General features: G+C 42.2%; 1 protein-coding gene across 1 annotated transcript in view; it reads left to right on the top strand.

The window, feature by feature from the left end:
- The window catches only part of LOC137248415 (uncharacterized), a 277,648-nt gene that overhangs the window by 47,854 nt on the left and 216,270 nt on the right, over positions 1 to 13,524 (top strand). The gene's annotated exons all lie outside the window — the stretch shown is intronic.

Genomic DNA, 13,524 nt, shown 5'->3' with positions numbered 1-13,524 from the left:
TGTTTGGCAATAATACAGCTGATCGAAAATCAAGTTTATCAAGAATATTACTGGGTGCGTTCATATAACAGTGTGTGTAAATGGATATAATTTTACACCTTATAAGTCTATATGCTTTCATGAGTTCCCCTATTGTGTAAATGATTTTTCAATCAAAATTTGACAGCTCGTTTACGCACTAGATAAATTTATACGTTTACACACTTTATAAGGCATTTATATGGTTACATGAGTCCCCCTAAGGTGTATATCAAACATTCGCCACTTGTATGAATTCACAATGTCAATATTCTATGGACTCATTTTATTTATTTTTTTAGTTTAGTAACAAAAATGTTTATTACAGACACTTATGACTAAATTACAGAAACCAGCTTAAATTAAGCTATGGAACACATGAGCAAAAAGAATTTATATTATTACAGATTAAGTACTTTTTAGTTTAAGTTGAAAAGCGTATTTTGAGTCCGAGAAATCAATATCCAAAACATTTGAGAAGCAATTTATTTCTGATAGGGCTCTGTTAATAGGCTCTTTTGAGTTGTTAACAGTTCTACTCAGCCCTATGAAAAAGATTTCAAAGCGGCGTATGTTTCTACAGGGAGTATTTAAGCATAGTCTTCCAAGAAGCAACCCGCAGTCAATTTTGCCCGTGAATATATCGAATATGAACAACGAGGCAAAAAGAGTTCTGCGGTTGTTTAGGGATAGTAAGGATAATAGTTGGCAACGAGACTCATAAGACGGAATCGGTTCAGAGAATCGTAATGAAGTAAGCGCGAAGCGCATAAAGATTTTTTGAACTCGCTCCAGGCGATGGATGTGAACTGCGTGGAAAGGTCGCCAATTGAAAGCCGCATACTCAAGTTTGGACCGCGCAAAGGACGTATATAAAACTTTGAGCGTGTAGGGGTCAGAGAAGTTTGCCGAATGGCGTCTGACAAATGCAAGCATTGAAAGCGTATTAGAAATTGTGAAGCTGACGTGAGTGTTAAAATTAAACTTTGAGTCGAAGTATACACCCAAGTCTTTAACTTCAAGAGTCGTGCGAAGAAAAGTGTCTGCAATATGATAGGAGGTATGAAGTGGCCTCAACAGTTTACCATACGTCACATATTAAGGAAAAGACGTTCTTGACGCACCAGCTATAAAGCTTATTAATCTCAGATTGAAGAACAACGGCATCTTTATAACAACTGATCTCAGAATAGATCGTGAGATCATCAGCATACAGCAGAAATTTGGTAGATGAGAAGCAAGAACTAATGTCATTAATGAACAGGATAAATAGTAAAGGGCCATGAATACTACCCTGGAGCACTCCAGAGGTGGCACCATCACCATCTGCATAATGAGGCGAGAATACTCCCCATCAGGGAGAGAAATGAGATGCTGACCAAACAGTTTCTGTTGAATACCCAGAAACCTGGGCATCCCAACAGACATCTGATTGACGAACCAGCACCGCCTAGGGGCCTAAGGAGTCATCTCCGTAAGCATTTTGAGGAAATACGGCACCTGAGAACCCAGCCGTATGAAGCGGAAAAACACAAGCAGGTCCTTGGTGAACTCCATAGACAGGCGTCGGACCTTTATGTCGGGAATTGCCCGGTGAATCCAGTACTTGAAGAAAAATATCCAGAACTCGCAGAAGAGGAACGCATACTCCCCAGGGAAACGCGTGTCACTCTTGCTCAACTTCGTTCTGGATACTGTAACAGGTTAAACTCTTACCTATCCAGAATCAACCCCGACATACAAAATGTATGCCCTGCTTGCAATGTGTCCCCACATGACACCAACCATCTCTTTAATTGTAATGTGGAACCAACGCCTCTAACACCCCTTTCCTTATGGTCCACCCCTGTTGAAACGGCAAGTTTCCTTGGACTCCCGTTAGAGGATATTGATGACAATTTGTGATCGGTCGCGGCTATTAGGTGGGGCGAGCATTGCTACAACAACAACAACAACAACTCCAGAGGTGGCCAAAAATGGTTTCGAATAAGCAACATCAATATTTACAACATTACTTCTGTGCAGGTAAGATTTAATCCACTGTAGAAACGTAGAGTGGAACCCATAGCATAGTGTTTCTATGAAATCTTTTTTGACAAAAACCCGAAGATGGCACAAGTCAGTAATTTCTCACAAAGCCTTTATTGCATTTAGCACAAAAATCATCCATCTAAGAAAAAATTTTAAAGATTTTAGAGATCGCGGAGCAAACGAAACACGTTATTTTACGATTCGTACGTTATTTTAAAACACAACACCTCCCCATGCAAAATGAATATATAGGTGTGCGAAATGTCAAAGATTGACAATATTCAGAACCACAGTAGGGACGAACTTTTCTTCTTTACGGAGTTGCATGCAATATGCTAAAGACCTCAATACAATCGAAGTCGCAAATATGGCCATGTTTCGTAGCAGATTATAATTTATTAATTTTGATATTGTGAAAATGCTGGGACATAGGATTTCCCGGCGGGACACTTTAAAATTTGTGAGAAATACCCCCTAATCCAGGGTGTTATGCGGACCGTGCCTATTGGACGATTTGCAGCCAGGGGATAAATTCGGCTGTATTCGAACGGAGCCTTCCCGATACCGGGCCATCTCGGGAAGTATTTATGGCCTTACCGCAGTAAGGGGCGCTGCTGTGGCGGACGGTTCTTTCCCCGTATATAATACTGGACCGCTGAGCCCGCCTTGTCGGGCAGGTGGTCGTACGACCAAGATGAACAACTCATTACCTGAATGTCGCAATCCAAGGACGACAAATACGAATTAAGCGATGCGTCGGACTCGGGGAGCGAGAGTAGTGCTGATTCAATGAACTCCGTGTTGGAGAAGCACACAAATGAAAACGGAGTAGAAGAGTGGAGAAGGGTACGGAGCAGAGGAAGTAAAAGAGCTCTCTCGCAGTACCGTGCAGCACTAAGAATTGTACAACGCTTGGGAGCAGTGGTCGACCCAACAGAAGTGGAGATCGAGCGCTTGGAATGGGCCCATGAAGCGGTAGAAGTAGGTCGAAGGCAGTTCAAAAGGTTTGCTGCGAGAAACCCTCGGTTCTGCAACCGGTACGAGGAGGAAGAAGCGTCGAATGGCAGAATGAAGAGGCAACGTTCGGCAGAAGGCGACAAGCCTGCTTTTAAGAGGCAGAAAGGACCCAGTCCTAGAGCCGCGAGGCAGAGCAGTCGCATAGACAAGACAAGTAGGCCCAAAGCTGTAAGACAGATGGGTTCCAATAGCGAGGTAGCAACTACCTCGAAAGCTGCCAGTCAGAGGGAAGTTCCAACTACGGAAGTAGGAGATAAGCCAAAGGGAGATAACGCTAAGACTCCGGCTTTCTCGGAGGCGCTAAAGGGAGTTAACGCGAAGACTCCGGTGTTCTCGGAGGTTCCAAAGGGAGATAACACTAAGACTCCTGCTTTTCCCGAGAAGATGAGTGATGTGGCAAAGCAGTCACTGACTGTGGCGCTGGTTGATCGTAGCAGTCCGTTCGGACAAATGACTACTGAAAGGTGGAGATCTGTGGAAAGGGAGCTTATTAGCTTAATGCTTAAGATGATGCGGGAACAACCAAGTAAGCCCCTTCCAACCTTTGATTCGGGGGGATGGTATAATGGTGTGAAGATGATAGCGTGCGACAACATCGCGAGCTTGCGGTGGCTGGAGGAAGTCGTTCCAAACCTCCAAAGGCAAGGCACGAACGCGTGGTTTGAGGTGGTGGATAAAGCGCAAATCCCCACGGTACCAAAAGTTAAGGTATGGATACCATGCGTGATGAAGTCGGAGGATACACTGCGACTTCTGCAGAATCAGAATCCGAACATACCGACACAGGATTGGGAGGTACTTACTGTATCTCGGCCTACCGAGGATGGTCAGTTCTACATCTTCCAAATAAACAAGCAGGCGGAGGATATTTTGTACACGCAGCTTGGCAAAATGTCCTTTGGCACTGGCAAAATATACATGCGACTCAGGAAAAGAAGTCCCGAGGATAAAAATCCTAACACGCTGGAAGTGGCCGAAGTCGAAAAGGACCTCAGAAGCCTAAGGGAAAAAAGACAGGTGGAGGTCCCCGACGTCACCACGAACGTGCTAGAAGAGGACCAACCGCTAAATGGTGCTGTGACTCGCACAGAGGAACACACGGCACAACATTCACGAGGGGCTGAAGGGGGCCTCGAATACTCTAAACCAAAAGGGCAAGAGGAGGACGACGACGTCAAGACGAAGGTGCTGGAGGGGGACAAACAGCCCAATAGTGCTGCGAGTCCTACAGATAAACCTCCAACACAGTAAAGTGGCGTCGAGCGAACTCCTCCTAACCCTTGAGGAGGGTTCGTTTGACGTGGCGCTGATCCAGGAGCCGTGGCTCTCATCGGGAGGAAAGGTTTCTGGACTTAGCGCGCGCGGGTTTGGCGTTTACTACGCATAAACGGAAGGACGGGTGCGAGCTGTAGTAATGGTAAGGAAACAGCTGCATTCATATATGCTGCCTAATTACACCACCGAGGATCTCGTAGCGGTGGCCGTTGAGCAAAAGAATAAGCAGGCATTTATCCTGGCGTCCTGCTACATGGCCCATGCTGCGGAGGTTCCACCGATGGAGTGCAAAAGGCTAGTACAGGAGGAAGGGCGCAAAGGGCGGTTGGTCATAGGCGCAGATGCAAATGCGCACCACAATGCGTGGGGAGGAGCAGATACGAACGAGAGAGGCGAATCTCTATTTTGTTACATCCTGCAAACCAATTTGCAGATAGCCAACAGGGGAAATGTTCCTACATACATTGGTCCAACATCCAGCAATGTTCTGGATATTACATTGAGCTCCGAGCGTGATATATCAATGTATGATTGGATGGTTCTCGATAGACCATCCTTCTCCGACCATGCGTATATAAGCTTCAGCATCCCACTAAAGAGGGTAGAGAAGGGAGGAACCTTTAGAAACCCTAGGGCAACGAATTGGACTAAATTCCAGAAACATGTAGAAACGAAACTGGGACAACCCAAAGAGGTTGCTAATGTAGAGGAACTGGAGGAGTCGAATGAATTCCTAACAAGGACGCTTATGACTGCGTATAACAAAGCTTGCCCTCTAAGAAGATTCAGAGGAAAAGCAAAGCCGCCATGGTGGAGCATTGAGCTGAGTCTTCTAAGAAGACAGGTAAAAGAAATGTTTAAACTCGCAAAGACCGCGGAAAGCGAAGCGTGTCGGGACGAGTACAGGAATCTACTGAGGATCTACAAGCGTGAAATTACCAGGGCGAAGAGAAACTCATGGAAAAGTTTCTGTACGGACATAGAGTGCTCCAGTGAAACAGCACGGTTGAAAAAAGTCCTAGCAAAGGGAAACATAGTCCAGGGACTAATAAAGAAAGAGAACGGGGAATGGTCACGTGATAGTGAGGAATCCGGACGGTTTAGAAGAACCAGCAGACATCACTCACACTTCGATCACGGAGCTAGTGGTGCCGGGCTTGGTGACCGATACCAAGATCGAGGGGGCAGTGAAGACGTTTTCTAAGTTTAAATCGCCGGGCCCAGATGGTATATTCCCGGCCATGCTACAAGTCTCAAGTAGGGCGGTCGTGGAATGGCTTAAAATAATACTCGATGGGTGCATAAGACTGAATCATGTACCGCACTCTTGGAGAACTGCTCGTGTAGCTTTTCTACCAAAGGCGGGGAAGATCGGTCACGTGTATCCCAAAGACTATAGACCCATTAGCTTAACATCATTTCTGCTCAAAACCTTTGATAGGCTGATAGATGTGTACATAAAGTCCAACGTGGATGAAAAGCTGCTCTCCACAACACAGCATGCGTACACCAAAGGCAAGTCGGTAGACACCGCATTGCATAGGGTGGTAATAAGCATAGAGAAATCCTTGGAATATAAGGAGTCTTCTTGGACATTGCCGGGGCTTTCAATAATGTTGCAAAATGGGCGATTATGGATGGTCTTAATTACATTAAAGTACACCCTGCCTTAATCAGATGGATCGGCTGCATGTTAAATTGCAGAAAGATTACATCACAATGGGGATTGTACGAGGCCACGAAATCAGTGGACAGGGGCACGCCGCAGGGAGGGGTGCTATCACCTCTGCTGTGGACACTGGTCATCAACCAACTGCTCAGGCAATTCGATGAGGGACCCGTAAAACTTACGGCTTACGCAGATGACGTTGCAATTGTCATAAGTGGAAAATGCCTTCGAACGATTAGTTCTTTGATGGATCGGGCGTTTCGGGATATTCATACCTGGGCATATAATGTCGGGCTGAAAGTCAATGCGGAGAAGACGGATATGGTCTTGTTTACAAAGAGGTCCAAGGTCCCAAATTGGACCAGGCCTAAGTTAGGAGCGGTGACCTTACAGGAGAAACCTTGCACAAAATATCTAGGAATCATCCTAGACAGTAAGCTGTCATGGAAGCTCAACGTGGAGGAGAGGGTCAAGAAGGCCTCAACGGCACTCTATGCATGTAAAAGAATGCTGGGGTGTACGTGGGGCCTATCGCCCTCTCTTTCTCATTGGGTTTTTACAGCGGGTGTAAGCCCTATTCTATACTATGGAGTTCTTGTTTGGTGGAAAGCCACACAAAAAACAACATACCTCAAAAAATTAGAGGGGGTATGCAGACTATCGATGATTTGCATTACGGGAGCCCTGAAAACAACCCCGACGGCTGCACTGTATGCCATTCTGCACATTCCACCTGTAGACCTGGTAGCAAAGAACAAAGCGTTAACGACCGCAACCAGGCTCGATGCTTAGGGGCAGCTTGAGCGCCGACCATATGGCCATAGTAGTATAGCGTCCTCAGTCACAAGACGAACAGACTACATGATTCCCTACCTGCACTTTGAGGGAGATCTTAAGGCCACAATAGAGGTGGACGGTTGGCGCAAGGGTGCGCAAATGGCGGACGAGGCGATACATGTGTACACCGATGGTTCCAAAATAGTGGAAGGAGTAGGGTCTGCGGTATACTGCGCTGATCCGGAATTAAGCAGATCCTACAGGCTGCCGGATTACTGTAGCGTTTTCCAAGCGGAAATATTAGCCGTAACCAAAGCAGTAGAAACCCTGGAAGAGAATAGCTTAAGCTGCAACCGTGTTAACTTTTATATTGACAGTCAAGCAGCAATTAAGGCAATAATCTCGCATAGCACAGCATCTAAATGCGTGTTAGAGTGTAAGCAGTCTCTGGAGAGAATCGGGACAGGGAGAAGCATACATCTATATTGGGTCCCAGGGCATATGGGAATAGATGGGAATGAAAAAGCGGACGAATTAGCTAAAAAGGGCGCATCCCTTGAAGCTTGCTCCGTAGACGTCCCAATTAGATTGGGCGAGATTAAGCGAAGGCGAGAGGTGCACATGATCGACCAAGCAGAAAAGGCGTGGGTTCAAGCGCGGGGCTGTAAAGTGTCGAAGATTATGTGTAGGTCTTACAACCTTAGACTAGCACAGTTGCTTCTATCATTAAAAAGAGAGGACTGTAGACTCATGACGGGTATTCTGACTGGACACTGCCTTCTGGCGTCACATGCCTTTAAATTAGGCTTGGTCAGTGATAGCAGGTGTAGAAGTGCAGGTTGGAGGAGGAAACGATCGAGCACGTTCTGTGCTCGTGCCCTGCACTTGCCAGGCTAAGACTCCAGCTATTAGGAGTGATACAGCTGTCAGATCTAGAAGCAGCAAGTGGCTTAAGTCCTAGGAAGCTTCTAGTATTTGCCAAGAGGACGGAGTTATTTTATAACATAGGTCCTGGTTTTTGATAGGGTTTTTCAGTTTGGTCGTTAAAACAAACTTCTGGTAACACTACGGACTCAATCAGTCTATGTGAGGTCCTCATGGACCGGCCAGTTCAACCTACCTACCTACGGGATGTCCCGGCCAATACGGGACATTTGGCAACGCTAGACCGAACTCGTTGAACAGCTATAGGCTTATGTATAGAGCATTCATTGTTGTCTGAAAAATTGTATGGATCGGTGGTATAAATAGTATATATCTCTTCCAACCGATTGTTCAGATAAGAAACTTATCGCAATTTCTGCTCCCTTTTAACAGCTAGAAGAATCACCATATGCTTTCGTATATAGCAAATATTGTTGTCTGAAAAATTCGAAAAGACCGGTTATATATAGCATATGCCCCTACAACCGATTGTTCAGATAAGAAACTTATTTATACCATTTGAACAGCTAGAAACTTCAAATTTCATCAAATACTTACGTTTTCGTCATTCATTGTTGAGATAAGTGATTCATTGTCATAGCATTGCATACCACAAAAAACGTGAAACTTTACATCCTCATACAAACCTATTTTTAAACGGTCTTAATTTTGTAATTGAAATTTATGTAACTTCCAGATAATGTATAAGCTTGAAACTTGGAATATAGTTCACAACGCGGTGACAATGCAATAATAAAAAACTCCTCTAGGTGGCGTGTGGATCGAAGTATTTAAAAAAACGTATTGGTGGTCCGATTTGGCTCATATTTGGGACACATAATACATACATGAATAGAAAGCGACATATGAAAAAAAATACCACCAGGTGGCGCAAGGATCGAGATATTAAAAAAAATCGTATTTGTGGTCCGATTAGGTTCATATTTGGAACACATAATACATACGACATATGAAAAAAATCGCCGCCAGGTGGTGCAAGGATGGAGGTATTCAAATAAAATAATTTTACACAGACTTTAAGTTAAATGGTTTTATTGAAAACAATACTTACATGAAGTAATAATAATACTTAAAGCTAGAAAATAATTAGGTAGGTCCTAGATACTAGTCATCACACTCCTCATCAATCTAGGGCGTTGATCAGACAAATAAATAAAAGCGTTGGGCGCGTGAAATTTTTATTGATAGTCAACCGCTCATATCTTTACAAGTCATATTTTTATTTATTCCAACTTGCTAAACTTGAAACCTATGCCTTCATATGCGTACTCATACCGGCGAAAAGTCATACATATGTATAAGGTACGATTACACTTAACTTCTCATAAAAAGGAAGATCCAGAGACGCATGAGCGAAATATGACAGCTTTAAGGGAAGAAGAGGCTGAATGAAAGTAAATAAGTAAAATGGGATTCATAAACTCCGTAGACTGTGATCTTATATTAAGGTTAATTTCTCCGTAAAGCGCGGAGTCCAGGGCCGATATTTTGTTATACGACCCGTGATCAATTTTTTAAACCTACGTGTACTAATTACATATTGTGACGAATATTAGCAACGCTAAGGGATACTATCATCTCTAAGCCAATACTAAGCAGTGACTTGTATGCACATCAACAAGTCAATCATTATGTCCATACAAGCAGCGGAGAGCACAAACACATACATATATCTGAGATACTCCCAAAAGTAGGCAATCATCTGTGGAAGTATCACTCACATATACACGCGCATATGAGAAGCTATAACGTGCATCTGAGTTATAGCTGGTAAACAAATAGTAAATTCTAGAACCGCCCAGAAATATGCAAACGAGGAAACCGAATAGTATAAAAGCAGCGCCAGCTGAGGCATGGAATCAGTTTGACTTAAGCACGCTATCTGTCGAGCAGTAGAAGTGTTATTGTGAAGTACTTTAATAGAGGACATTTTGCATTATTGAATAGTGGAGTTATTTATTCAACAGTTTAGTGATGCGAACGTTAGTAGAAGGTTGCAGATAAGAGGAATTTCAGTAAATTCGTTACAATATTACATACAGTCCGGTGAAAGTGACATCAAAATACTGTAACGAATTGTAATGGTCACTTTTCATCAAAGCAAGTATGGTACCTTTATCGCCTTCATTTCGCAACAAAAAAAGTTGCATGCGATAAAATTGAACATCCGGTCGGCCTATGGTGCTGAATTAAGAACAGCCAGCGAGCGAAAGCTCAACTTTGCTGAACCTAAGAAAGAATAGAAGCAAATGTCAAAATTGGAAGCCAAAAATCAGAAAATGGGAAGGTATAAAAGGGCTCACGCGGCTACAGTTAGCCTCTCTTTTTGGAAAATGTCTCTACCAAGTGAACAAGTGAGTTATTGATATATCCCGTCAGTTATCGCGAAATTGTGAACGCAATCATAGCAGCAAAAAAGAAAGTATATAGTGGTCTTAAACCGAAGACGAATCAGTGACCTCCTATTTCCGTGATATATCCAGAAAAATAGGAGAACCACGTGCTGGAATGATAGCTCTGGGCGGAGTAAAAACTGCTTCAACCACTCATCAGCATTTCCAATTGCACGTATTTTAATAGCTACGGCATTATCATTACAACAACCACACCTGTTCACAGGATTCCTGGCTAGAGGCCGCTTCACCAAATCGTCAATTTTGCACATTTGTACAGTGCAATTTATTTAGGAGCTAGTTCATATGGAATCCATGCATATGATTCCATGTAACCATACATCACATAAGGTTTGGTAAGAGGAAAATAGTACAAAGAGATTCCTGCTTGGAGTAATGACTCCCCTACAGGCGCATTATATCCTCAGGGATCACCCTTCATCCTAACGTGTATCGCCTCATAAAGTGCATACCAGGCGCGCATAAGTAATACAGCTAGCCGCAATTGGGTTGACAAAAGGACAAAAGTCCGAAATAAAAAAGTCCAAAATCTTGGATTACATAGTGTAGTAAAACTAGTTAGGACTGTTAAAAAAAGTATATGCAGTAGCCAGTTTACAATCTTTCAAAAGAAAAATATGTTCAAAGAAAAAAAAATTAAATTTTGTTTGTTAATTAAAATATATATAGCATGAAGCTAAAGTTATATGTTAAAGTTACATCATTTTAAAGAAATAAGTCATACAAAGAAGCAAAAAAAAAAAAATTATTATAGTTGCAATACAATGTTAAGGTGTGAAATTAGAGACAGGAGAGTAGGACGATTGTGGTTGTGTTAGGGTTCCTTTTTGGCTCTTTTGTTGGAACAATGACTCCATAACCACTACCTATGTTGAAAGCCAAAAGAAGTACAAATTCAAAAAGTTAATCTTAAAGTTTCGAGAAAGAAAATTCAGTTTTATTTTACCGGCTAACGTTGCATAGCATTTTGCCAAAGTAATGACGTCACAGTTATCAAAACCAGAATTTTAGCTACACGAAAATTAAAACAACACCAACTAAATTACCGCTCCAGCATATTCGACGCTGAAAGGCCTTTCAACGGGAGATATCATGGACAACCATATCTACATACACACGTCATATGCATGTACATAAATAAATTTTACCTTTTTGCCCATTTTCTTTGATTGATTTTTGTTGCGGATTGACATAGTTATGTACATAGATCTTTAGTAAATCGTATACCTAAAATGTTGAAGGTATAAGCATATACATTTGCACGTACGTATGTAAGTCAGTACAACGTATTCTGATACCTAGCTACATAATTCTGTCAACCTAATAACGCTCACACGGGTTACCTTGAGATTACATGGAGTGCTTTGTTAAGTCTAAAGCCACAAGGGTAATCAGCCCAGTTCCTTTGATTAAAGCTACGAGATCGATCCCTACCACAACTGTCGTTAGCTTCCGTTTCTGATTTCCGAGTAAAAGGGGGTTCAAATAAGTTTTAACTTCAACTAAAATCTTGTTAATAAGTGTTAAAAATGTTAACAAATAAAACTAATTAATATAGGTCTTAAATTTGGTTAGCATACTACACAACCCCAAAAATGATAACTTTCATGTAAATAATATTGTTAATCTATATCTAAGCCAAGTTTTACTCTTTACAAGCAAGATTAATTAACATCAGGATTTATCCAAATGTAATGAAAATTGAACGATATGTTTAGAATAGCTTATCACCCTAGTTTAAGATTTTTCCTTTAATGAATAAAATTGTAAAGTCGGGTTATAACGTACTTATAATGTGTTAAGTTTTTGGAGTTTTCCTGAAGGCATATGGTGATATAAAGAGGTAAGGAAGTTCATTTTAGAGGGGATCTTCCCCATCAAGTTGTATCGAGGATCATGGTTGGGAAAGGGTTAAGAAGGCGATTGTCGAACATCATCTTGGACATCGCATACCAATCCGCACGATTAACGTTCAATGGGTTCGTTTTTTTTGTTTTCGATTCTTTAATGCGGCCCTACTTCTTTGTGGTTTAAATCATTTAGTTCTGTTAGGAATCCTAATAAATTTAAAGTTTATGTGAACGCCGTAGAGGCAAGGCAAAACCCACCCCACGCCGCAAGAGCTAAGGCAACAGAGGAATCCGCCCGCCGCAACCCTTCTACTGCCATTAGGTAACTATCGGTTCCTACTCTCACCACCCAGGAACCACTAGTTGACCGCTTACAAGGGTAGGTGGTCACCCAGTGGTTCCTGGGTGGTGAGAGTAATCACCACCGTCAATGATACCTCACGTGAAGTTGACGGCTACATAAATTATTGGCGCCCAACGTGTGAGGCCAGCTAGCGGATTGGTGAAAACAGGATAGAATAGAAAAGTTCCAAGTATATTCGCCATCGTTAGTGGTCGCACAATTTTAGTTTGTATTTAGAGAAAGATATTTATTTGGGATTAGTTGCATCCCTGCTGATGAAGCTACGATCAGTTTAGGTCTACTTCCGCAGGAAGGAAACGGGAGAGCTTAGCTAGTCAAGCTGCCTACGATGCTGGTTATTTGGCTCGGATAGCAAGCCGAGAAGCAGGGTTGGCTATACTAAGACTCCATCGAATCCCAAGTTAAATAGCATTTATCATCCGTTATCCCTGGAATTCCACTTACACAGATAAAGCTACTCTGTGTTAGTTAAATTAAAATTCGTTAGTTACAACTGGTGAATATTGCTGCAAACATTTACAGAATATTGCGTATTCGGCTCAGCACGGATACGAGTACTGAATGTTCAGGCAACCGAATATTGCTTGCAAAAATTGAGGAGTTATTGTTTAGCTAGATTTGAAACAGATTGCTGGAAACCTTACTTGTCCGATTTACGAAAAAGTTGTTGTTGGGTGGAATATGTTAGCAGGCTGCATTGGCGTGCACATACCGAATAATTTGATCCACAAATAGGCAGGAAATCTATCTAGCAACGGTTTTATTTTTGTGATTGGAATGTAAATAATTTGTTTTAATTATTGTTATAGCTTTGATTTAGAAAAAAATCGTTAGTCTTTGTGAATTAAACTTTAAATACGGTTGCACACATTTCCAGAATATTGTATATTCGGCTCAGCTCGGATATCAGTACTGAATGTCACTGTGACACACTTTTTAGTATAGATAAAGAGTTATGATTTATCCAATTTATTAGAAGCGAATCGCTAGAGATAGTTAGCTATAGTTCAGGGTCAAGTTGTTGTCTGGAACATGGTCGTATGCAGCAGTAGCATACCCATGCCGAATAATTTGAGTCCGAGAGCTGTAGTTCAATAACTTAGCATCGTTTATTTTTTTCTGTTAACTCAACAATTTTAATTTTGTTAATCGTGTTATTGATTG

This window comes from Eurosta solidaginis, chromosome 4, assembly GCF_040869045.1.
Source record: "Eurosta solidaginis isolate ZX-2024a chromosome 4, ASM4086904v1, whole genome shotgun sequence".
Taxonomy (NCBI): domain Eukaryota; kingdom Metazoa; phylum Arthropoda; class Insecta; order Diptera; family Tephritidae; genus Eurosta; species Eurosta solidaginis.
The sequence above is the reverse complement of the archived record's forward strand: the minus strand, read 5'-3'. Positions and strand labels throughout refer to the sequence as shown.